This window comes from Aquarana catesbeiana, linkage group LG05 (assembly GCF_042186555.1).
Source record: "Aquarana catesbeiana isolate 2022-GZ linkage group LG05, ASM4218655v1, whole genome shotgun sequence".
NCBI classification, from domain to species: Eukaryota; Metazoa; Chordata; class Amphibia; order Anura; family Ranidae; genus Aquarana; species Aquarana catesbeiana.
Window position 1 is genome coordinate 13,042,631 of NC_133328.1, and position 25,496 is coordinate 13,068,126.

Below are 25,496 nucleotides of genomic sequence, written 5' to 3' on the forward strand. Positions count from 1 at the left end.
TGCTAAGATTAGCACTTGAATGTCCTCGGCTAGACAGCTTAATACAAGTGTTTCTGGCTCCAGATTGGGGGCACTCAGCATCAGATCCTCATCTCCACATTTAAGTCCACTATAGACTAAGCCTAAGGTGTTCCTCTCATTGACGTACAGCCAACAGGAGCGGGCCCCAGTCCCATACCATGTAGAAGATGTTGTTCTCATTGACCTGTTGCGTCTGTGATTTAATGACGAGTTTCTCTAAGTTTATGGCTGCACACAATGTTCTGCGTTACATCGTTCTCCCTCAGTGGAAAAAGATGTGGAACGTGTTCACATACCTCATCAGGGGCTGAAAAAGTAAATTCTTCCCAAAGTCTGCATGGAGATGGGAGTATAATATTTGGACAGAAGCTTGTTTCAGAACAATACAAATACAGAATCCAAATATATTGTACTTGCATGGAAATCAGCTTGCCTGTACACCTCCAGCAGATATCAAATGGGTTCCAATGGATACGATCAATGTCCTGTATATGACCCCTGGGGGGCACAATTATTCTGAATGCCATTTATATGAAAAGGGTGTACAGAGAATTTTAAATTAAACTCATATAGCGTCGTCAGTTTACGCAGTGCTTTACATATATGTTGTACATTCACATCAGTCCCTGCCCTCAAGGAGCTTACAATCAAAGGTCCCTATCTCACATTCATACACATACTAGGACCACCTTAGACAGGAGACAATTAACCTACCAGCATGTCTTTGGAGTGTGGGAGGAAACCAGAGTACCCGGAGGAAACCCACGCAGGCACAGGGAGAACGTGCAAACTCCATGCAGGTAGGCCGCTGTTAGAAATCATGGGGCCCATACAGCCTTCCTGATCAGGCCCCTCCCCAAACCAGGGGTGCAGCGGAACAGCGGCACTGACTTTATCCACCAACGCCCCAAAATTAAAAAAAAAAGTCCCTCCTCTGCTCCCACCTTCTGGGCCCCTCTGTTGACCTGATGGGGTCCAGGTAAATGTAGTTTAAACCCTTTAAGCAAGTAGGAGCAGGGTGGGGGGGGATCTAGTAAAATCAATTTATTCATTTTGGCAGAAATCATACCTTCCAACCGTCCCATATTCGCCAGGACTGTCCCGGGATTGGATTCAAGTCCCGGCGAATGAAGGCTTTGTCCCAGAGTGGAGCCACGTGCTGGAACAAGTTCCAGCACGTGGCTCCAGTGGCTTGCCCGCCCTGCGGCTTGTGTGGGGTGTCTGGTGTCCTGCACGCCGCAAGCACGGCTGTGTAAATGTAACAGGCAGCCGGCGGTGAAAGATACACAGTGCAGGGCGGCTTGCGGCTGAGCCCGCCTTCTCCTCAGCTACTTATGCTGCTTTCCTATACACAGGAGAGGGAGGCGGGGATGAGTCATGGCCGGAGGGCAGGATGGCAATTGCTCCACGGCCGTTCTGATGCACGAAAATGACTGCAGACATGCCCCCCAAGCACCTGTACAGTTCCGGACAGGACCGGCCAGCTCAAAATATGCACTGACACTGTACTAATGACACTGGCTGGGAAGGGGTTAAACATCAGGGGCAATCAAAGGGTTAACTGTGTGCCTAACCATTGTTTGTATACTGTGTGGGAGGTGCTTTTACTAGGGGAAGGTATGGATCCATGTTCCTGCTTTGTAGAGACACAGGATCTGTGCCTTCCCTACTAACAGAACGGCGATCTGCCTTGTTTACATAGGCAGAACACTGTTCTGGCTCTCTGCCTAATGATCGGCGGGTGCTGGCGGACATCGAGTCCATGGTACCTGCAAGTCAGCTCCTGCTGTGTCTAATCACAGTGGGTCGTTGGCGGTGCTCATGCTCGCCCGGCGCAGAGCGGCCACCCTGCAGCAGTATATGTGGTGGGGGGGGGTTTGGGGTGGGCGTAAAGTGGGTAAAAGCCCCTACAGGTCATCAGAGATAACTGTGAATAATGGGCCTAGAATTAATAATCTCCCTCCAGGGCGTGCAGAGATATGTAACATGTGTGGAGCAAATTATTTATTTATCTGTAGGAGCTCCTGAATTAAACAATTACATTTATACATGGGGGTGGGGAGCCTCAAACATTTTTTGGGAGGATTTTGTGTACTTGGGTGCAACTTTAATTCTTTATACTTTTTGTAAAAAAAAATATTTTTTTACTAAACTTTTTTTCATCACATAAGGGAATTTTTTTCTCCGAGGTGATGCGTTTTTTGGGTGACAGGATCTCTTTAATGAGACATCAGGGGTCTAAAAGACCTAGGGTTCACCCTGGACAGTCCGGGTTTTGAATCATGTGTCCGGGCTTCAGGTGGACTGAAACCCGCACACATTATTCAGACCGGGCTGTGGCTCCTCAAGTAACCAAGATAGTCACACACAAATCTGTTGTTGTCTGGGATCTGCGGGCGGCTGTCTGGGGGCCGGTCCGGCATCATTGGCGGGCAGGGTGATTATGTCATCAAGAGTAGTTTGGCCACACCCACTGTTCGCTTCGGCACGCTATGCGCACCGCATTACTACAGTACACTCCTTAGGGCACCCAGAAGGGTTCCAGGTCACTTAAGTGTTCGGGTTTGGCTTGAAGAAAAGGTGGCAACCCTAAAAAGACCCCTGATGTCTCATCTGCTCTCCAATGATTGGAATGTAATACAGATTACAGTGCTTTCATTTCTTGCCTGGTCACACTGGCTGAGGAAAGTGACACAAGGACCCGGAAGTGACATTTTACACATTGCTTCCGGGTTATTAGCAGGAAGGGGAGATCAGCGAATGTCCATTTGCTGATCTGCTATCTCTCTCCAAGCAGTGGTGGGAAGGTTGTGTTGATAGTCAGATTTATACATACTCCAGGGGGCTGCAGCCCCCTGGAGTGTATGTAAAACTTGCCGTAGCCACTGTCATATGGCATCTGTCGGTGGCAACAAAAAGGTTAAAGTATTTCTGCATTGACAGTGTTGCCCTCAAAGCTGCTTGAAAATACCCCCTCTTCTTATACAGTGTTTTGTATTAACCCCTTCTGGGGTATATACTGTGGCAGGGCGGCCCTCCTGCGTGAAACCATGTACCTGTACGTGATTTCGTGCACTGGGTTTGGGACACACGAGCGCCGCCGGCAGCCCGCTTCCGCTGTGATTGGACACAGCAGGAGCCAATCAGTGGGTCCGACGGACCCGATGTTCACTGGCACCCTGCGATCGTTCTCAGGAGAAGCAGAACGGCGGTCTGCCTATGTAAACAAGGCAGACCGCCATTCTGTGAGAAGGGAACATGGAGATCTTGTGTTCCTGCTAAGCAGGAACACAGATCTCTCTCTTCCCCCAGTCAAAGCACCTCCCCCACACAGTTAGAAGACACTCCCTAGGAGCACATTTAACCCTTTGATCTCCTCTGATGTTAACTTTTTTAGCACTGATCACTGCATTGGTGTCATCGGTCCCCAAAAAGTGTCACTTAGTGTCCCACTAAAAATCGCTGATCACCGCCATTACTAGTAAGAAAAAAAAAAATTACATCCAAATCGATCCCATAGTTTGTAGACACTATAACTTTTGCGCAAACCAATCAATAAACGCTTATTGGGATTTTTTTTTTTTTTACCAAAAACGTAGCAGAATACATATTGACCTAAATTAATGAAGAAATTCGATTTTTTACATTTTTTTATTGGATGTGTTTTATAGCATAAAGTAAAAAAATGTTCTATTTTTTAAATTTTTTTTTATTGTCAGCCTTTTTTTGTTTATAGCGCAGAAAATTAAAACCGCCGAGGTGATCGAATACCACCAAAAGAAAGTTCTATTTGTGGGAAAAAAGGACATCAATTTTATTTGGGTACGACTTTGCACGATCCCGCAATTTTCAGTTAAAGTACTGCAGTGCCGTATCGCAAAAAAATGGCCTGGTCATGAAGAGGGATAAACCTTCCAGAGCTGAAGTGGTTAAAAAAAAAAATTTTAAATGGTTGGGTGCTGCTGCATGTCCTCTATTGGCAGTTTCCACCTTCTTATACCCCACCGTAGACTTTAATGGGTTCTCCAAATTTTGAGCAAGAATTGCAAAAAAACAGTTTTCGAATCATACCCAAGGCCTGTTTGATCATCACCATGCACATTCTTGCACACACCCAGTTGGGACATGTTCTCTTTGAGGTGGTTCATCCAATCTTCCTGTCTGCATGACATTAAACATATAACATTTCATCGTTGTTTATACTGACGAAAACCATATAAACGGTTACACTTTATAGTTTTCCTCCTTCTTATCTCTCCGTCCCGCAGAAACCATCCACGCTGATGCTAATCCTCCATAATTGTTCTTGGATCTTCGCGGGATTTCTCTTTCTCAAAAAAGCCGCACCTAAAATTCCGTTGCACATTCTCTTAAATTCTGCACCATAACAAACCCATCTGGCCTTAATTATATTTATATAGATCTTAATTATGTTTTATTGCCAGTATACGAGCAAAGAATGGAAAAAAAAAAGCGACTTGGGTATTGTGCGTTTGTGGGGCGTCCAAGTGTAGACTCGGTGCCGTCTTGTATAACCAGAATCTCTGTGAGACACAATCTGCATGAATCATCCGATCGTTGCTGGCGCTCCACATGAAACACATAAAACATATATTTCTTACTGGTAGGATATGTTAAAGGGGAAAATGTAGTCTTTGCAGTGTTTTTAGATAAGCATGGAAAATCGACACATTACCCACTAAAACATTCTTTACATTTCACATAACCCCAATTCCCCAGCCACGTCGTTAGTCATTTCTGGCTGAATCTTAAAGCCAATTGAATGGCTATAAATTGTAAAGAAATGTAAAGCGGAGATTTGGATTTTGGAAGGTGGGAGAAGGTGGCACCACTTTGAATTTACAGGCAGAATGTTTCATTATTTTCACATCAGGGGCTCCTGATGTAGGACAACTGCAACATCTTCTCACTATTAGAAGAGGCAACCAGAATGGTGAACCATGGCGAGGTGGGTATTAGCAACATTAGCCCTATGGTGTTCCAGCTGGGGCACACAGGAGAACATTGCGTGGCGTAATAAGAGAGGGCACTGGAGGGACAGCAGCAGGAGGAAGAGGAGAACTTTGTGCTGTTCCCGGACCAACAGGATCCTTTGCCTACTGCCTCCATCCTGATAAAGCAATGGCAGCAGGCTGAGAAGAGGGTTGGGGGCTGGCTGTGAGGTGGAGGAAATAGATCAGGCTTCCAAGAGGAGGTTTCAACCCTCCAAAACCCCAGGAGCTATATGTAGATAAGTTGAGATTGTTGAGGACACCAAGGATTCTGGGTCCTTTGCTCCTCTGCTGCAGGCACTTTGTGGCTAATAGGCTCACTCTTCATTAAATGCCCACCCAAAGAACCCAGAATTGGGGTCATGAAGTAGAGGACCTTTTCTGGGTGGCCACCCTTTTGGATAACTGATACAAGGGAAAAATGGGAGATCTCATGCTACCATCCCAAAGATAGCAAAAAATGTAGTTCTAAGAGGAGGTGCCACGGAAGAACCTCATTATGCATTTCTGGATAAGATCCCCTCTCATACCCAGTTCAATTCTAAGACTGCTGAAAGGAGGAGAAGATATGGTGGTGGATGCCCCAGTGACACTTTTAAGATGTTTTTCAAACTACAGCAGACAGACCTAGCTGCAGTCAGCAGTCACAGGCAATGTCTAAACCATATAAATGCAGACCACTTGGGATACAGGGCTGATGTTAATACTCTTCAAACTGAGGACCACAAGGGCTATTGGGTGTCCAGACTGCACCAATGTCCAACGAACCAGTCCTAGATCAGAAATGATTACAATAACCTGCAGCTGATGCTACTGGCCCAAGAAAAAGGGCCATTACCAGCTCCTATCACCTCTGCTGAACTTCCACCATGACCAGCTGCTGCCACCTCTGCTGGACTTCCATCACTGCCAGCTCCTGCCACCTGTGCTGGACTTCCACCATTTCCAGGTCCTGCCACCTCTGCTGAACTTCTACCATTACCATCTTCTGTCACCTCTGCTGGTCTGTTACTATTACAAAACTCTAGTTTTTGTTTAATGATAAAAATTACCTTGTCTCTCCCTCTTACACTGCAGCCTAATGAAGCTGCTTACATACTCTCCAGCCGCACTCCTATTGTCTCAGAAATAATACACTTCAGAATAAAAATTGTCTTGTCTATGGAATGTGAGGGTTGTGGTTCTGAAGTATTTTTCTGCACTGTGTTTTGCCAATTTTTTTTAACTTTTAAGACAATAGTGTGGTACTGTGAAAAAAATAATCTCCAAAACTATACTATGGTTTACTATGGAGCATCTGTTGTGGGCTCTCCCTCCTCTGTACGGAAGCTTGCACTGGAAGCCGATTGTGTAGAATAGGTAAGTATAGGTATCTTTTCTTTTACAGGGTGGCTAGAATAGGGTTAGAATTGGGGTGGGAGTAGATTTAGGCTTAGTTAGTATATGACTGGAATTTCACTTTAACCACTTCAATACAGGGCACTTTCACCCCCTTCTTGCCCAGGCCAATATTCAGCTTTCAGCGCTGTCACACTTTGAATGATAATTGCGCAGTCATGAAACGCTGTACCCAAATTACATTTTTATTATTTTTTTCCCACAAATAGAGCTTTCTTTTGGTGGTATTTGATCACCACTGCACTTTTTATTTTTTTGCTAAACAAATGTAAAATGACAGAAATCTTGAAAAAAAAAAACAATTTTTTCCTTTGTTTCTGTTATACAATTTTGTAAATAAGTACGTTTTCTCGTTCACTGATGAGGCTGCACTGACAGGCACTGATGAGGTGGCACTGATGTGCACTGATGAGGCAGCACTGATGAGGTGGCACTAATGGGCACTGATGAGGAGGCACTAATATGCAGCACTGATGGGCACTGATTAGCAGCACTGATGGGCACTGATAGGCAGCACTGATAGGTGGAAATGATGGGCACTGATAGGCAGAAATGATTTGCACTGATAAGTGGTACTGATGGGCAACACTGATGAGGAGGCACTGACTGGCATCCCTGATGGGCACTGATTGGCATCACAGCTGGGAACTTGTGGGCACTAATGGGCTTTACTGATGGGCACAGCTGATAGGGCTGCACTAATAATCACTGCACTGATTATCAGTGCAGATAATGCAGAGCAGATGTGGGGGGGGGCTTGTAAGCACGAATAGAGGAATGCCGATAACCGCCACTTCTTAGTTACACTGTGATCAGCTGTGATTGGACACAGCTGATCACATGGTAAAGAGCCTACGTCATGTGCTCATTACTGAGATTGGAGATGCGGTGTGGCACACTGCACTACCGATCGATGCTGTGTGCCCCCCGGGTGTGTGCACAAGCGACTTATTCTGCTGAACGTCATATGACCCCAGTCAGGATAATAGAACCCCACCTGGCCATCATTTTGCTATAGGCCGGGCAGGATTTGGCTAACTTCAGACTTTTCTGACTTTTATTGGGATCAGGGAATGCCCCATGAACCTAATCCAGACACTTCATGCCCAGTTGTAACAATTTCTGCAGCTTTTTTCACCATTGGCTCCTCTGTTCCCAGTAGAATGTGGAGTTACCTATTCTCTATAAAAGTGAAGTTCAGGATGAGAGCTGATAGCCTCTGGAAGTGAGTGTCTCTACCTGCTGAGAACGTGGGGCACTGTAACAGGAATTGAGGACCATCTTCCAGGACCCCTTGGTTACACCCATACCACAGTCTACTCTCCTTGGGCTTGGAGGTTTGTCCTGATTTGATTTCCAGACTGTGTGCGCCCACTCTGTAAAAGCTCTGAGATGTTATCAGGCCACGTTTTAGGTAGTTTTGAATGGACAAGGTGCTCCTGGAATGTTTCAGGCCCCATGGTTTGGACTGGTCTTTGTTGGTCAGTCAAGCTTTTTGGTAGTATGAGTTAGGGCTGCTGATTTGTAGGTGGTTCCAGTGATGATAACTCCCTATTCTGTACTGCAAGCAGTAAAGGAAATATGCCCAGCTCAGCCCGAAAGAACTGTTGAAGGTTCTCTGATGGACTTGGAAGAGTTCCATAATTTTTCTGTTGAGCTGGAGTCACATTTGGTTGGTCTGGGTGGGTGACAGTGCCCCCTCAATCACTGCCATAGAAGACGAATTGGAATGATGACATTGTCAAAGAATTTAAACCAGACTTTTATCAGTGGGTTTAGGTGGTAAAGCTGTTTCCGGATGGAATAGAAGGTTGAGCATGCCTTGGCTTTTAGGGCCTACATAAGTGGTTGTCAACTTACAAGGTACTGTATATGGGGCCTTAAATGCGACCCTTGATATCACCAAATGGCCGCATACAATATTTATTATATGTATTGCTACAAAAGACTGCCAAAGATTGAAGACTTGCAAGAGGAGATGGTCATAAACTGTGCTATAGAAATTGTTGGAGGCTGGAGTCAAGCTGTCAGAAACTGGGGACATGTTACATGAAACTGTTAGCAATCACAGCTATTACAGACCCATTACAAATCAAAACTCCCACTGCTGTCTGCTCGGTCCAAGGGCCACACTGCAAAGACCAAAGGGCTGCATGTGGTCCTCGGGTAGCAGGTTGGGCCCTGGGGCCTATATGGTTGGTTTGAGACATCCTGACTGGTTCTCTCTCTCTCTTTCCTTCTCTCTCTCACGTCTTCTCTCTTCCCTTCTCTCTCCCCTTCTCTTTCTATCTCTCTTCTAATACATCTTTATTTGGTATTAGATGGTATCCCATATTTTATCATTAGAGCATACGTAATGGTATGTATACCGTTTGTGCCGGGAACACAACAGAGAAAGTTCTAGGAGACGGCTCGGGGTCACTGCATGTCCCTTCCCCCTTCATTATTTGAAACGATCCAGAGATTCACTTATAAAAATAATTGGTCATCAATTAAATCATCATCGTTTTCCGTGTGTTGTTTGTGGGACTTGCCGTCCAGAATGTTCTCATGTCAGCTGCTTGTATGAGAAGAATCCAGACACACAACAGATGGCGCGAACAACGCTGCCATCAGCACACAGAACAACACAACTTTAATAAAACTGTCAGTGATGTACTAAAGCGTCCAGAACGCTGAAATAAATTCTTATGGAGTTAAAGCCTTCCTAAAATGACCATATTTATACTTAAAGGGAGGGGTGGCTCCACAGAAACGTGGAAATTCAGATTTCAAGGTTATTGCCTGCAATAAAAAAATGCACTAACTTTTAGTTATCTCTATAGATCAAGCAACACATGTTTAAATGCAGAATTTTATCCTCATTAAGTTCAAAGAAGAAGGAGACTTAGCTTGGCTGGATGATGTAGCTTCCTTAGGTAGATATATGAGCCTCATGCGTTTATTGGAAGATGCCAGGCAACCCCTGCTAAAACCAATTCATTGGGGGTCAGTGGGAAATATATCCCCTAACCACCTCCCCACCCCCCTCCTTCCTTACAGTGGTGATCAGATTATTAGCTAAATAGATTATTGGTGTCATGTCGCTGGCTCTGGCACCATCAAAAGAGATGTCATCAACCACAGCCCAGGGAACCCCTACCAACCTCTGGAGGAACCTTGACAAGATGAATACACAATTTTAACGTGCCATTTTTTTTCCTCACAAAATATTAGAGATAAGATAAATACTGGAAATAGACCCGAAGGGATGTGATAAGTGTTACAACAACCACAGGAAGAAAAGAAGGAAACTCCAAAAATTTCGTACTTTAAGGTACCATCACCAATAAGGAACATATGGCAAAATGTCTAAATAAGACATGTGGTTATACATTATTGACACACAAAGAACATGTGAACATATGATTTGGAATGTATAAGAATTCCCAAAATAGAGAACAATATGTAGTGAGCCAGAGGCCAGATGCTGTTGGAGATATAGAAACCGCTCATGTGTGGGAAGTCTGCTATGAACATCAGTCTGAAAGGCTGATTATGTGTTTAAAGACTGGTAATCTGGCCAGCCAACTCCACAAAAGGTGTCTTGGTGAAGGGGGTGCTGGGGGAAGGGGGTGAGGGATGAGGGAATGAGGGAAGCCAAGGGAGCAGAATGAGAGGAGCACTGGAGGAAGAAGTAGGGGAGGGATGCGGCAAGAGTAGAAGTAGGCGTGTGGTGGAGTGAGGGAGCAAAAAAAAATAAGAGAAAAAAAAGGGGGGGCCCAGGGGTGGGGGGTTGGAGGGAGAAGGGTACAATGCAGGGGGATGGGTTCCAGCAGGATAGGCTAGCCAAAGCCTTAGAGACTGAGGTGGGTAGCAGCGGGGGTGCCCCCATAAGTGGGGGGGTGGCCATCTTCACCCACCTTCCCCTTGTCCTTTTAATATGCTATTTCATTTGACAAAGTGCGTCAGAATAATAAAAAGAATGTACAGGAAATATACATACCCAATGAAGGGGTCCTGTGGCACTCTAAAATGTTGAATTTTTATGAAATTTATCATTAAAAGTTTTGACGTTGCAACAAGCTTCCAGGTATTCTGATGACATATTTCACTCCTTAAGGTGAAATTTGCAAATAAATGCAGTACTGGCCATCACAAGTAGAATTTCATTCAAATATTTATACAAAAATTCTGAAAAGTTGTTGGATCTTGCCACTGAGTCAAATGCTCCAGTTTGAAAGCCCTTAAAATTTCATCCAGACCTTCTACTTGAATCTCAGACCAGTGGCGGCCGCTCCATTAGGGGTGCAAGGGCGCCGCCCCCCCTAGTCCATGTGCCCGGCCCCTAATCTACATGCAGGGTGCTGGATGCATGAATTCCAATGGGTTTTTTTTTTGTAGCACATGATTAGAGCCTGAGGCCCTAATAGCTTCAAAAAAGGGTGGGCTCGGGGTGCAGAGCCCTGCACCCCGAGCCCACTTAGTTGTGTGACAATAACAAATTAATATTCGCTTTTGTCTTCTTGATTATCCTCCCGGACAATCAGGAAGCATGTCCTGAGACCTGATTGGCCGAGAGGAGAAGCCACGGTATTGGCCGCCAAGGAAGAGACTCTAAGGAGGAGACGCAGGCCTGCGACCTAGATGGGGTAAGTGTGGGGTTTGCTGATCGACCGAGCAATGGGGGGGGGTTTGAGGTTGATCATGACTGACCGACCGAAGGTGGGGGGGGGGTGTTTGACTGACAGACCGACCGACCAAGGGGGGATGGGTGATTTGTTTGCCACCCCCCAAAACATGGAGCATCAGCTATATGTCTCAGACATATTAAACTTTTGTGCCTCAGATATGCACATTACAATATGTACGATTTTCACAGAATTTAGTACCATTGAGAACAATTTTCCATCCAGCTTCTTTGAATTTTCTCATCACTACAGTTTAAAATGATTGCCACTCTGACCCCGCTAACTATTAGAAATTGAATCAAATATTCCGGATCCAAATTTTGTTAGGAAACATCAAATAACAAACAAACCAACCCTACATTGTGTTGCCTTTTAAAATTGACAAAAGACCTTTGGCCATACTTCTCCTTTAAGGTTAAAATTGTATTGCCTACACTATTTCATTCAGGGTGGAGGGTGGAACCACATCATTCCACCAGCGTTCGTACCTCCACTACCTCGCTCCCAGTAACAGACTGAAACCCCACTGGACACATAGCGTGGGACTCATGCGTGTCTTGAGTTTTCCTCTTCCATGCCATAAGTTAAGCTGAAGGCCTTCATGACCACTGGTCTGCTCCCAATTGCTATGAAGGGAGCCCAAGAAGCGAACCCCTAGCTACCGGAGGATACCTCACCTTCCCCAGGCATACCTATGAAAGGAGAAAGTCCATTTACTTGTGGAAACCCATGCTTGGCAGTGCTCCAGTCTCTTGTGGGACTACAAGGCGCATCAGCCCTGCAGCAGCTTCCCATACAGGCTCCTCTCTCTCTCCAGGCAGGTGATTGCTGGCTGTAAAGGGCTACATCTTCCTCTGTATGCCTCTTGCTGGTGCTCATGTGGCAGTATTCGTCTGGGCAGAGTCTTCCCCCTTTTTATATGACACAGGGAGGAGGGCAGAGCCCTGAAAAATCCCACCAGCAAGCATAGATAGCATTAACCTTTCCCTAACCTAAGCAAACTAACTGGCTCGCTAAACATTCTCCTTGTAGGTAGCTGATTTCAGTCTGCCTACATGTTGCCATCCATGCCGCTATTCTTGCCTCAATGAGAATGATGTGTTCCTGCTCCCACAGATTCCTGGGATATCATCAGATGAAGAAAAAAGTACCCAAGAGGTGCTGGTACTTTATTCTTAGTTCAGATAAGGTAGTGAGAAGAAACAAACCATACAGAGAGCCCATTGGCTCAAGTTAAACTGCTCAGAACAGACAGGGCTACCCTCCAGTGGGTACCCAACAGGTTACTGGAAAAAAGATGTATGAATAGAAGGAGCATCAGACCAAAGGATAAGAATCCAAATTGATTTATCATGTTGCACCAAAAGACAGCCAACATGTTTTGGGGGTCAGAAAACATTCCCCTGATTAAGGGGAGTCTTTGCTGACCCCCGAAACATGTTGGCTGTCTTTTAGTGAAAAACAATAAATCAATTTGGACTCTTATCGCTTGGTCTGGAGCTCCCTCTATTAGTACTTTTTTTTTTACTGGGATATCCTTGTCAAATATCCCGAAGGGCTGCAGGAGCAAGGAAAAAAAGGTGATGGTGGGAAGGTCTGCAGTCCATTCGGGGGCCGGCTAGAACTGTGGAAGGTGATGTGTTACTGTGGGGGTGTTGGGAGTTCTGGAGGGGTTATTGGACTCTTAAGCAGTCTTTGTAGCCCTGTAGAGGAGGAGGTTTCTAAAGGGGTTTGGGTCTCTCCAGGAGGCTGGAGGCTTTTCAGAGGCACTGTGGGAGACTGTTGGGGCATTATGAGGGCTGGAGGCACTGCAGCAGGCTGATGGGGGGGGGGGGGCATTGGACTGTGGGAGTCTGGGTGGCACTGTAGGGATTATAGGGGTTCTGGATTGAGTCACAAGACTCTGCAACAGACTTGGTGGTCCTGTAAAAGATGAGTGGCAGGTTTGCAAAGGCACTGTGGGACACTGTTGGAGGTTGGGGGCATTATTAGAGTTAGGAGGCTCTGCAACAGGCTGTGGGGGAAACTGTGGGAGGCCATGCATCACTGTGGGGGTGATAATAGTTCTAGTGGGAGATAGGGGCTTTTCAGAGGCACTGTGGGAGACTGTTGGAGGTTGGGGGCATTGTGGGGGCTAGAGACACTCCAGCAGGCTGGGGGGGGGGACGCAACAGTGGTAGGCTGAGTGGCACTGTGGGGATTATAGGGGTTCTGGAGTCAGTTACAGGACTCTGCAACAGACTTGGTGGTCCTGTAAGAGATGGGTTTTCTAGAGGAGCTGGAGTCTCTCCATGAGGCTAACGGCTTTGCAGATGCACCGTGGGACACTGTTGGAGGTTGGGGCATTATGGGCGTTTGGAAGCTCTGCAGCAGGCTGTGGGGGGAAACATGTTGGCTGTCTTTTAGTGAAAACCAATAAATCAATTTGGACTCTTTTATCACTTGGTCTGGAGCTCCCTCTATTAGTACATGTTTTTTTTTTCCTGGGATATCCTCGTCAAATATCCCAAATGGCTGCAGGAGCAGGGAAAAAAGGCTGATTGTGGGAGGTGGCATGTCACCGTGGGGGTGTTGAGAGTTCTGCAGGGGGTTAGGGGACTCCTAAACAGCCTTTTTGGCCCTGTAGAGGATGAGAATTCTGGAGGAGCTTGGGTCTCTCCAGGAGGCTGGGGGCTTTTCAGAGGCACTGTGGGAGACTGGAGGGCACTGCAGGGGGCTAGGGGGCACTATGGGACACAGTTGGAGGTTGGGTGCATTATTGGAGCTGAAGACACTGCAGCAGGCTGGGGGGTGGTGGACTATGGGAAGCTGGGTGGCATTATGGGGGTGACAGAGGTTCTGGAGTGAGTTACAGGACTCAGCAACAGACTTGGTGGTCCTGTAAGAGATGATGTTTCTAGAGGAGCTGGGGCCTCTCCATGAGGTTGGGGGCTTTACAGAGACAATGTGGGAGACTGGAGGGCACTGCAGTAGCTATGAGGCACTGTGGAACACTTTCAGAGGTTGGGGGCATTATGGAGGCTGGAGTCTCTGCAACAGGCCCTTAAGGGGGGACTTTAGGAAGTTGGGTGCACTGTAGAGATCGAGGCTCTCAGGAGGTGTTTGTGTGTGTGTTGTTGAGGTTTGGGGTTGAAGGCGCTCTGTAGGCAATTATGGCTGGTTCGGAGGCACTATAATAGCTGGGAGGTACTGGGGCAGGTTAGGGGATCTGTAGCTAGCTGCTTACCCAGGAGACGGCAGGCTGTGGCCCATGGCCCAGCAGTTGGCAACCGCTGCTCTAGAGGGAACGCATTTCAACAGCTCTGTCTACACTGTTGCAAATGTTGTTCACAAGGGAACTCCCTGCAAAGAGCCTATGTTGGGGGGGGGGGGGGGCAAAAAAAATGGATCCAATATTATTTATCTCTCATATGAGGCACTGTGGAACACAGTCAGAGGTTGGGCATTATGGAGGCTGGAAGCTCTGCAGCAGGCTGTTATGGGGGGACTGTGGAAAGTTGGGGGCACTGTAGAGATCAAGGCTTTCAGGAGGCCTGGAGGGACTTACGTTTGTGTAAGTGTTGGTGGGTGATGGGGGGGGGGGGGGGGGGGCGCTCTGTAGGCAATTATGGTTGGTTGGGAGGCACTATAAGAGCTGGGAGGTACTGTGGTAGGTTAGGGGATCTGTAGCTAGCTAGCGTCCCAGGAGGAGGGAGGCTGAGGCCCAGCCGGGGCCCATGGCCAAGCAGTTGGCACACACTGCTCTAGATGGTACGCATTTTGACAATGCTGTCTACTCAGTGGCAAATCCCATTTACAAGGGAATTCCTTGAAAATGGCCTAAGTGTTGCCGCCATATACATACAGGCAGTGAACATCCGCTCATGAACAAATTCCTTGCAGCAGCCTTTCTTATTCTCCAAGACTTTTCCTCTTTCTGCCACCCCCCCCCACATCAAATAGAACCGCGTAAATTTTCAGAAGCCGGAATACCGCATGAAGCAATCAGCGGGAATCAGCGGGAACGCCGTCGCTGCATTTTATCCGGCCACATCTGCAGATCATAAAGGATAAACAGACACAATTAGAAGTTGAAGGACAGTTTTTGGATCCTTAGATTGGCTCTGCGCTGCCTCAAATGATCTCGATAGCGCGTCAATCAAACATTTCGCAGCACGCCGTTCCCTAATCCTCGCTGTCTACACGCTCCATGTTGGTGGGAGAGGACACATACTTCGGGGGGATGTAATGGGAGTTATGGAAGGACAAGGCTGCTGAAATAATTGTTGTTGTCTATCACGGGCAATGTGCTGATTCCTGAAAATACACAGAGCCGCCAGCCGCGTCTACTGGTATTAATTATTGAGGGGGGGGGGGAAAGATTAAAGGAAGACTCCAATCAGTCATGAACATCTTTATAAACGAATTTAGAGGGTACAATCCTACATACTGAGTGATTCTTATTTTTATCCATAAATTCACCGTGGAAATTTGGAGACCTGAGTGAATCAAGTTTTTTGATTGGCTGGAAGCTTTGACAGACTTTTCAGCCAATCAGGGCACAGCTCCTAACGTATTTCAGTACCTTAATAAGTCTTCCTGAATAAATTCCTAGCGGCACAATTTATAGCAACCACTTTTATCAATAGAATGAAATTAAATGAATAAAATAAATGAATAAAATTAAATAATTAAAATTAAATTAAAGTGATATTAAACCCAAAAATTTAATATCACTTTAATTTAATTTTAATTATTTAATTTTATTCATTTATTTTATTCATTTAATCATTAGATGTGATGGCTGCATTCATTTTCTTTTCGTTATGCTTTTTTTTCTTCTGTTTTCACCTGGTGATCTGGCCGGTAGCACACCTCCAGTATTAGTGAGACATAACTCTGGAGGAATGAGAAACGGAGGCACAGCAGATAGCAGCATTGTCAGTCTGGTGGGGGAGGGGGAGTGTTAAATGATGTTTTAGCAGGTTTAGATACACCAACAAATTGGAGCCAAATTTCAGCTCACACTTCACAAGCAGAGAAACGGAGCAAACAGTTTTGCATGAAAAAATAAAAGCTGATCATTTTAATCACTCCTGTCAGCGTTGAGTGGTTTGTCTCATTCATGTAAACTGATACCTTCTTCCGGAACACTTTAACAGCTCATTGACTTTAGTCACTATCCCAATAGGATCTATTTGTTTGTTTTTTCTTTAAAACCTTTCTAGAAGTGGACCCAGTAGGACTAGGACAGTTCTGGCACAAAGAATAGGTAAGTGGCCACTAAATCACATATGTGCTGGGAGCATTTAGGTACATTGCTCTGCCTAGCAAAAATATATGAATATATATATATAAACATAACATGATAGCTACACAGAAGAAAGAGAACTGGAAACACAGTAAAAACATCTAATATCACTTTATATATATACAGTATCTCACAAAAATCAGTACACCCCTCACATTTTTGTAAATATTTTCTTCTATCTTTTCATGTGACAACACTGAAGAAATGACACTTGTCTACAATGTAAAGTAGTGAGTGTACAGCTTGTATAACAGTGTAAATTTGCTGTCCCCTCAAAATAACTCAACACACAGCCATTAATGTCTAAACCGCTGGCAACAAAAGTCAGTACACCCCTAAGTGAAAATGTCCAAATTGGGCCCAAAGTGTCAATATTTTGTGTGGCCACCATTATTTTCCAGCACTGCCTTATCCCTCTTGGGCATGGAGTTCACCAGAGCTTCACAGGTTGTCACTGGAGTCCTCTTCCACCCCTCCATGATGACATCACAGAGCTGGTGGATGTTAGAGACCTTGCGCTCCTCCACCTTCCGTTTGAGGATGTCCCACAGATGATCAATAGGGTTTAGGTCTGGAGACATGCTTGGCCAGTCCATCGCCTTTACCCTCAGCTTCTTTAGCAAGGCAGTGGTCGTCTTGGAGGTGTGTTTGGGGTCGTTATCATGTTGGAATACTGCCCTGCGGTCCAGTCTCTGAAGGGAGGGGATCATGCTCTGCTTCAGTATGTCACAGTACATGTTGGCATTCATGGTCCCCTCAATGATCTGTAGCTCCCCAGTGCCGGCAGCACTCATGCAGCCCCAGACCATGACACTCCCACCACCATGCTTGACTGTAGGCAAGACACACTTGTCTTTGTCCTCCTCACCTGGTTGCCGCCACGAACGCTTGTCACCATCTGAACCAAATAAGTTTATCTTGGTCTCATCAGACCACAGGACATGGTTCCTGTACTCCATGTCCTTAGTCTGCTTGTCTTCAGCAAACTGTTTGTGAGCTTTCTTGTGCATCATCTTTAGAAGAGGCTTCCTTCTGAGACGACAGCCATGCAGACCAATTTGATGCAGTGTGCGGTGTATGGTCTGAGCACTGACAGGCTGACCCCCCCACCCCTACAACCTCTGCAGCAATGCTGGCAGCACTCATACGTCTATTTCCCAAAGACAACCTCTGGATATGACGCTGAGCACGTGACCTCAACTTCTTTGGTTGACCATGGTGAGGCCTGTTCTGAGTGGAACCTGTCCTGTTATACTGCTGTATGGTCTTGGCCACCGTGCTGCAGCTCAGTTTCAGGATCTTGGCAATCTTCTTATAATCTAGGCCATCTTTATGTAGAGCAACAATTCTTTTTTTCAGATCCTCAGAGAGTTCTTTGCCATATGGTGCCATGTAGAACTTCCAGTGACCAGTATGAGAGAGTGAGAGCGATAACACCAAATTTAACACACCTGCTCCCCATTCACACATGAGACCTTGTAACACTAACGAGTCACATGACACCGGGGAGGGAAAATGGCTAATTGGGCCCAATTTGGACATTTTTACTTAGGGGTGTACTCACTTTTGTTGCCAGCGGTTTAGACATTAATGGCTGTGTGTTGAGTTATTTTGAGGGGACAGCAAATTTACACTGTTATACAAGCTGTACACTCACTACTTTACATTGTAGCAAAGTGTCATTTCTTCAGTGTTGTCAAGTGGCACATAATTGTGAAGTGGAAGGAAAATGATAAATGGTTTTCCAAATGTTTTACAAATAAATATGTGAAAAGTGTGGGGGGCATTTGTATTCAGCCCCCTTCACTCTGATACCCCTAACTAAAATCTAGTGGAACCAATTGCCTTTAGAAGTTACCTAATTAGTAAATAGAGTCCACCTGTGTATAATTTAATCTCAGTATAAAAACAGCTGTTCTGTGAAGCCCTCAGAGGTTTGTTAGAGAACCTTAGTGAACAAACAGCATCATGAAGGCCAAGGAACACACCAGACAGGTCAGGGATAAAGTTGTGGAGAAGTTTAAAGCAGGGTTAGGTAATAAAAATATCCCAAGCTTTGAACATCTCATGGAGCTCTGTTCAATCCATCATCCGAAATAGTATGGCACAACTGCAAACCTACCAAGACATGGCCGTCCACCTAAACTGACCGGCCGGGCAAGGAGAACATTCATCAGAGAAGAGCCAAGAGGTCCATGGTAACTCTGGAGGAGCTGCAGAGATCCACAGCTCAGGTGGGAGAATCTGTCCACAGGACAACTATTAGTCGTGTTCTCCACAAATCTGCCCTTTATGGAAGAGTGACAAGAAGAAAGACATTGTTGAAAAAAGCCATACAAATTCCCCTTTGCAGTTTGTGAGAAGCCATGTGGAGGACACAGCAAACATGTGGAAGAAGGTGCTCTGGTCAGACGAGACCAAAATTAAAATTTTTGACTTAAAAGCAAAACACTGTTTGCATGTGTGGCGGAAAACTAACACTGCACATCACCCTGAACACACCATCCCCACCGTGAAACATGGTGGTGGCAGCATCATGTGGTGGGGATGTTTTTCTTCAGCAGGGACAGGGAAGCTGGTCAGAGTTGATGGGAAGATGGATGGAGCCAAATACAGGGCAATCTTAGAAGAAAACCTGTTAGAGTCTGCAAAAGATATGAGACTGGGGCGGAGGTTCACCTTCCAGCAGGACAACGACCCGAAACATACAGCCAGAGCTACAATGGAATGGTTTAGATCAAAGCATATTCGTGTGTTAGAATGGCCCAGTCACAGTCCAGACCTAAATCCAATTGAGAATCTGTGGCAAGACTTGAAAATTGCTGTTCACAGACGCTCTCCATCCAATCTGACAGAGCTTGAGATATTCTGCAAAAAAAGAATGGGCAAAAATGTCCCTCTCTAGATGAGCAAAGCTGGTAGAGACATCCCCAAAAAGACTTGCAGCTGTAATTGCAATGAAAGGCAGTTCTACAAAGTATTGACTCCGGGGGGCGCCATACAAATGTACCCCCCACACTTTTCACATATTTATTTCTAAAAAAAAAAAAAATGAAAACTATCATTTTCCTTTCACTTCCACAATTCCACAATTACCAGTTTGGCGGTGGGTCAGTGATGGTCTGGGGAGGTATATCCATGGAGGGACGCACAGACCTCTACAGGCTAGACAATGGCACCCTGACTGCCATTAGGTATTGGGATGAAATCCTTGAACCCATTGTCAGAACCTACGATGGTGCAGCGGGTCCTGGGTTCCTCCTCCTGCACGACAATGCCCGGCCTCATGTGGTGAGAGCAGTTCCTGGAGGATGAAGGAATTGATACCATTGAATGGCCCCCACGTTCGCCTGACCTAAATCCAATGGAACACCTCTGGGACATTATGTTTCGGTCCATCCGCCGCCGCCAGGTTGCACCTCAGTCTGTTCAGGAGCGCAGTGATGCCTCCAGATCTGGGAGGAAATACCCCAGAACACCATCCATCATCTCATTAGGAGCTTTCCCCGATGTTGTCAGGCATTCATACAAGGAAGTGGGGGCCATACAAACCACTGAGGACCATTTTGAGTTGCTGCAATGAAATTTCAGCAAAATGGACGAGCAGAGGCGGCTCTAGGCTTTGTGAGGCCTTAGGCAAAACTTAGACATGAGGCCCCACTAACGCCCATAATAGGAAAAATAGTTCAAGCGATAAAAATTAACTGTATAAGGAGGGTACAGGGGAGGGTAAGTGGGCACAGTACAGAGTAAAGGAGGGCACAGTACAGGGGGAGCAGGATGGCACAGTACAGGGGAGGGTAAGTGGACAGATTATAGGGGGCAGGATGGCACAGTACAGGGGAGGGTAAGTGGACAGATTATAGGGGGCAGGAGGGCACAGTACAGGGGAGGGTAAGTGGACACAGTACAGGGGCAGGAGGGTACAGTATAGGGGGGGGTAAGTGGACAGTACGGTTGGCAGGAGGGTACAGTATAGGGGAGGGTAAGTGGACACAGTACAGAGTAAAGGAGGGCACAGTACAGGGGGAGCAGGATGGCACAGTACAGGGGAGGGTAAGTGGACAGATTATAGGGGGCAGGAGGGCACAGTACAGGGGAGGGTAAGTGGACAGATTATAGGGGGCAGGAGGGCACAGTACAGGGGAGGGTAAGTGGACACAGTACAGGGGCAGGAGGGTACAGTATAGGGGGGGGGGTAAGTGGACAGTACGGTTGGCAGGAGGGTACAGTATAGGGGGGGGGGTAAGTGGACAGTACGGTTGGCAGGAGGGTACAGTATAGGGGGGGGGGTAAGTGGACAGTACGGTTGGCAGGAGGGTACAGTATAGGGGGGGGGGTAAGTGGACAGTACGGTTGGCAGGAGGGTACAGTATAGGGTCAGTAATGTATAATACATAGCTGCTTTCACAGATCCTAACTATTCTATATAACTATATAAGAAAGAAAATGAAAAGAACATCCATCATATAAGTGTGTACCACAATAAAATGCTATAGTGTGATAGATATCAAGAATAGTTAATATATGTACATTCCAAAGTGCTGGTACAATAAATAATAAGCATAAAACATACATGTCGCACACAAAAAATCGAACAAAGCTGTGCTGTGATAAACTTGTGCAGATCCACTGCAAACTATTTGCTCGGACTTCAGTGTACCATCACCAAAACAAAGCACACACCATTTGCTTACCAAAAAAAATTGACTCCCTAAACTTATGAGGTCACATGCACTTGTCATCTGCTGGATATTTACAACCACTTCACTCAAACAACACCACTGCAAGTAGAGTAGCTTGGTCCGGTACCAACCACAGGGAACCCTGTAAATGCAAAAAATAAAGCAACACCAGGACAATTAAACAATGTGTTGCTTTATGCTAGTAAAGTCCTGGTAATGCATACAGTATATTTTATTCTTTGCATACACGGGGTTACTGTGGTTGGTACCTGACCAGGCAGAGTGGTGAAAGGCTGCTCCTGGGAGAATGCTACTATCAATGCGTTGTCACTTTTTGAGTGAAGTGGTTGTAAATATCCAGCAGATGACAAGTGCATGTAACTTATAAATTTAAGGAATCAAATTTTTTGGTAAGCAAATGGTATGTGCTTTGTCTTGGTGATGGTACACCGAAGTCTGTGCAAACAGCTTGCAGTGGATCTGCACAAGATTATCACAGCATAATTGGTGTATATATATATATAAAATATAATAATTCTTGACATCTATCACACACACTTTAGGCACTTTCACATGAAGGGTCCAATGGGGTCCACCTGTCAGTTTTTCAGGCAGACCTGATCGGACCCTCCATTCTCCTCTATGGAGCGGTGGATGTAAATGGACTTTTGTCTGTTTACACCCGCCTACCTTCAATTTGGCCCAACAAAAACAAACTGAAGGGGGATCCATTACCCTCTGTCTGGGTGGATCAGGACAAATGCCAGTCGGGTATAAACAGACAGGCGGTCCGTTTACACCTGACTGCCCATAGAGCAGTGTGGGCTGTGTCTGCTTGGTATAAGCGGAGCAAACGTGAACCTGTTAACCTCTTGCTGTGCTCAGTGGGCGGTCAGTAGCCCTGCTGAGAAAAGCAGAGTCTGTCCCATGTGAAAGGGGCCTCATTGATGTTTTGTCCCATCACCTTTGCTCTGTCTGCCCCCATTTATTCTCTAAGAGCCCTTGCACACTGGGGCGGGGGGGGCGGCGTCGGCGGTAAAACGCCGCTATTATTAGCGGCGTTTTACCGCCGGTATGCGGCCGCTAGCGGGGCGGTTTTACCCCCGCTAGCGGCCGAGAAGGGGTTAAATACCACCGCAAAGCGCCTCTGCAGAGGCGCATTGCCGGCGGTATAGCCGCGCCGTCCCATTGATTTCAATGGGCAGGAGCGGTAAAGGAGCGGTATACACTCCGCTCCTTCACCGCTCTGAAGATGCTGCTGGCAGGACTTTTTTTACCGTCCTGCCAGCGCATCGCTCCAGTGTGCAAGCCCTCGGGGCTTTCACACTGGAATGCAAGGAGCGGCACTTTCGGGTCGGTTTGCAGGCGCTATTATTAGCGCAATAGCGCCTGCAAACCGCCCCAGTGTGCAAGTGCTCTAACTGCCCCACCTCTCTTATTTCCCCTTCTCTGCCCCATCTATCCCTCCTCTATCTCTAGATGGTCCTTGTTATGTACATACAGCAGGCTGTGTAATGGTTACAGTCACACATGATACATCACCTTACCTTTCTCTGAGGATCCATGCCATTCCTGCTACTGTTCCTGCTGGCCCCTCCCCCTGGTCTCACTCAGCCCCTCCCCCCTTCTCTCACTTACCTCCAGTTCACCAACGAGTATGCTGGAATGGAGGAGGTTCTGGTACCGCCCACGTGGGAGGAGATTCTATTGGAGAGAAGCAGCAACTGATCGATGTGCTGAAATGAAAGGCCATCGTCTCCCGTCTGCCTTTAATGTGGGAGGAGGAGGAGGGGCACGGAAGCTGGTGGAAGTTAGTATGGAGGCAGAAGCTGAAGCTCACAGTGCCCGGCGCTGCACGTTACCTGTCTGATATCTGCTGTGCACTTGAGGGACCGTCTGCTTCAGTACCGCCCCCTAAGGTCACTGCCTTATGCTATCTGGAGCTGTCAGCTCCTGTCCCCCGCCCCCTGAGCTGGTCTTACATGCAGTCCTGTGATCTCTCCGATGAGTGCATTGTAGACCAGCTGGAATTCGGCACTTTTCTGATGGCGGGGAGATCCTTGCTGCCAGCCTCAGAGGCGGCTCTTTAACTAGGTAGATTAGACGGCTGTGAGCGCGAGGCCCTGTCAGTGCGAGGCCCTTAGGCGGCCGCCTAATATGCCTAATTAGAGAGCCGCCTCTGTGGACGAGCCCGCTGCATCGTTTTTTCACTTTAAATTTCAGGGTGTCTTTGAATTCAGCCCTCTGTAGAATGATCATTTTAATTTCCATCAAACGTTGTGGCATCCTTTCCTTCCTAACACATTACCCAGTCCATATCATTATAGATATCCAGCAATAGATCTTTCCTCATTGAGATCTGATGTGTTTTCAAAGTGTTCCTTTCATTTTTTTGAGCAGTGTATTTCTAAAGCTGCTATTGACATGAAATTTTCACCACATGTCGGTGACAACCCATGCAATCCATACATACAAAGGACACCAAAACAAATACGCTCAGAGATGAAGTTCTGTGTAAAAAAAATGGAATGACACAGGGAAAAAGTATTGAACACATGAAGAAAGGGAGGTGCAAAAAGGCATAGAAAGCCAAGACATAAGCTGAAATCTATCAGTAATTAGAAAGCAATCCTGCAAATTAATATCAGCTGGTTCAGTCTCAACTGATGGCCTATAAAAAGGTGTCTCATTACCAAGGTGTCACACAAGAAACATCTCATGATGGGTAGAAGCAAGAAGCTCTTACAAGACCTTCGCAACCTTATTGTTGAAAAACATACTGATGGCATTGGTTACAGAAGGATTTCTAAACCTCTGAATGTTCCAGTGAGCGCTGTTGGGGCCATAATCCAGAAGTGGAAAGAACATCATTTCAACATAAAGCGGCCACGACCAGATGCTCCTCACAAGATTTCTGACAGAGGAGTGAAAAAATTTATCAGAAGAGTTGTCCAAGAGCCAAGGACCACTTGTGGAGAGCTTCAGAAAGACCTGGAATTAGCAAGTACACAATAAGTATTCCACTCACCCGCCATGGCCTGTATGCACGCTCACCACGCAAGACTCCATTGCTGTTGAAGCTTGTTTAACGTTTGCTGCACAACATTTACACAAGCCTGTGAAATACTGGGAGAATATGGTCTGGTCAGATGAGACCAAGATTGAACTCTAATTGCGCGTACACACGAGCGGTTTTGCCGTCGGAATAAACTCCGAAGGTTTCTCCGACGGAACTCAGACGGAATTCCATTCAAGCGGTCTTGCCTACACACGGTCAAACCAAAATCCGACCAAAGTCCGACCGTCCAGAACGAGGTGACGTACAACACTTACGGCGGGACTAGAAAAAGGAAGTTCAATAGCCAGTAGCCAATAGCTTCCGTCTCGTACTTGCTTCAGATCATGCGTCGTTTTTGGTCCGTCGGAACAGCATACAGACGAACGGTTTTCACGATAGGAATTGGTTCCGTCGGAGATATTTAGAACATGTTCCATTTCTAGGTCCATCAGAATTTTTTTTTTAAAAAAAAGTTCAATGAGGCACACACACGATCGGAATAGACAATGAAAACCTTCCATCGGACTTTTTCTGTCGGACATTCTGCTCGTGTGCACGCGGCTTTTGGAGGCCATAATACACACCATGTTTGGAGGTCACATGGCACATCACCCCAAAAACACCTCCCCATACCAACAGTGAGGATTGGAGGTGGGAACATCATGGTGTGGGTGGGGGGCTGTTATTCAGCATTCGGTACTGGCAAACTTCATGTCATTGAAGGAAGGATGAATGGAAAAATGGACCAAGACATTCTTGATAAAAATCTGCTGCCATCTACCAAGATGATGAAGATGAAACGAGGGCGGACATTTCAGCAAGACGATGATCCCAAACACCAAGCCAAGGAAACTCTCCATAGGTTTCAAGGAAAGAAAATAAAGCTGCTAGAATGGCCCAACCAATCACCTGACTTGAATCCAATAGAAAATCAATGGAAAGAACTAAAGATCAGAGTTCATAGAAGAGACCCACTGAACCTTCAAGAAGACTGTTTGTGTGGAAGAATGGGCCAAAATCCCACCTGAGCAACACATGCAACTCGTTTCTCCATACAGGCTCCTTGAAGCCGTCATTACCAACAAAGGATTTCTTACCAATTATTAAATACATTTCAGTGAGCGTGTTTAATACCTTTTCCCTGTGTCCTTCCATTTTATTACACAGAACTTCATTTCTGGTCTTATTTGTTTTGGTGTCTTTGTATGTATGGATTGTATGGCTTGTTACTGACATATATATATATGTAGCGGTACCCCCAGTAGGGGCTGCTGAGTGATTGTGGCCCACCTGTCACCCTGCCCAGCCCGGCATCCACTTCCAGACCCTCCAAGACAATGAACAAGTCCATCAGCTTTGTTT